This window comes from Rhinoderma darwinii, chromosome 5 (assembly GCF_050947455.1).
Source record: "Rhinoderma darwinii isolate aRhiDar2 chromosome 5, aRhiDar2.hap1, whole genome shotgun sequence".
NCBI classification, from domain to species: domain Eukaryota; kingdom Metazoa; phylum Chordata; class Amphibia; order Anura; family Rhinodermatidae; genus Rhinoderma; species Rhinoderma darwinii.
The window spans coordinates 212214785-212216585 of NC_134691.1; the positions used below are offsets into that span (position 1 = coordinate 212214785).

A 1801-nucleotide genomic window follows, 5' to 3' on the forward strand; every position below is an offset into this window, starting at 1 on the left:
AAAGGGTGCACCAGTCCTGGAGATACTGCAATACCAGGTCAATGCGTAGAGTGGAGAGAGCAAGCTCTATTTCCATCTCCCTGTTCTAAAAATCCATTTAATATATGGTCCCCAGATAGGGGACGTATCAGATATTAAACTGATAAGAACAGATAAGGTTTCAACAAAGTTTTTTATTGGCAAAATAATATATTTTACAGGCTTTTTTTAAAATTGAAACCACAAGATAAAATCAATGGCATAGTACATGGATATTCATACATTTAAATGAATAAGAAAAGCAATAATAACAAGACCAGTAATACAGATGTTATAATAAAAGTACAGAACAAGAGCAGGATAAAATTTATACAGGGCATAAAGGACATAAAATAATAAAACCATTTTTATTTACAATGTTATGGTATTCCACATTTGCAAACACCACATGGATGTTGCTTCTTTTACCCCTAGCTGCTTTTTGTCCCTAAGATAATAAATATACATTTCACTTACGGCATATTTGACACAATTTTTAACGTCAATAAAATCATGTTTAAAAAGCAGAATGTTCCTAACCTTCCAGATGGCATTCTTAAAACAGTTTAAAATGATCCAACAGACCATTTGCTGTTTAAACTTGGGCAGTTGAAAAGACCATAAAACACATATTCAAAATTAAGATCTTTAAGACTGCAGGCCCATTTCAGCAATGGGCCTACCTTCCTCCAAACCTCCTGTGCATATGGGTGGTTCCAAAACAGGTGCATTACCGTCTCGTCGTCAGCACACCTGTCTCTCGGGCACTTGGCTCTTGCCACCAGTCCTCGCCTATGCTGGAATTCACGGGTAGGGAGGCACTGGTGAACGATTGCCCAGGCAAGGTCCTTTTGCACATTTGGCATAAGTTTTCCGAAAACGTTTCGCCACACCACCTTGGACCTTGCCTGTGAGAAATTTTAAACTGCCAGTGTATCTTCCTGCCGCCTACAGGAGAGTGACACTTTTTTCTGGTCCCCCAATATGTCTTGGAGACCTAGGAGCCTGACATTTTTTCGAGCACCACATATTGTTTTGGGGGACACAGAAGCACAGGAGAATTCAAAGGGACACAAAACCATAGTTTAAAAACCATGCCCGTAGCGTACTTTAAAAAGTAGCTAAAAATACCATCAGAATTATACATTTTAAAACAGAAACAGAAGTATTTAATGTAAAATAAGTTAAAAAGGTTAGGAACGTCTCTCCCGCCATTGTCCTTACATCTGTACATAAAATCACGTTTTAGTTTTTCCATTTTGGAAACCCATAAAAACATAAAACAGATCCTGGTCACTTTTTTGATATATAAAATTGTTGGAGGAAAAACCATAGCTACATAAAGCATTATAGGTAATAAAACAGATTTAATTATTAAAACTTTTCCCTCCATGTTGAGATTTCTCAAATTCCACATTAAAACCTTTTTTTCCATTTTGGCAATTACTGAATTCCAATTGGGTCTCCCATCATTTTCTTGATTAAAAACAATTCCTAAATTTTTTATCTGATCCTCCTGCATGTTAACTCCTGGTGTCACAGAGCAATCCCATGCACCAGTATAAAAACAGTCACACTTATCAACATTTAATTTAAAACCAGAGGCTTCACAAAAAAAGCCGGTGTTCCTCAATGCCCTTCTCATAGAAGCGGCGTCTGGGCATAGGACGGTGGCGTCATCCATATAGCCTAGGATTTTTACTTGGTTCCTCCTTCCTCCAGGTATAGGCACGCCTCTGATGACTTTATCATCTCTTATTAGGGCGAACAGAGGTTCTATGGC

The 1801-nt window shown here is 37.8% G+C and overlaps 1 non-coding gene across 1 annotated transcript; it reads right to left on the bottom strand.

Annotated features, from left to right (window-relative positions):
• Positions 1–191, bottom strand: LOC142654197 (U2 spliceosomal RNA). Its single transcript, XR_012848922.1, has one exon. It is a non-coding gene; the product is annotated as a U2 spliceosomal RNA (small nuclear RNA).
• Positions 192–1801: the final 1610 nt, after the last annotated feature.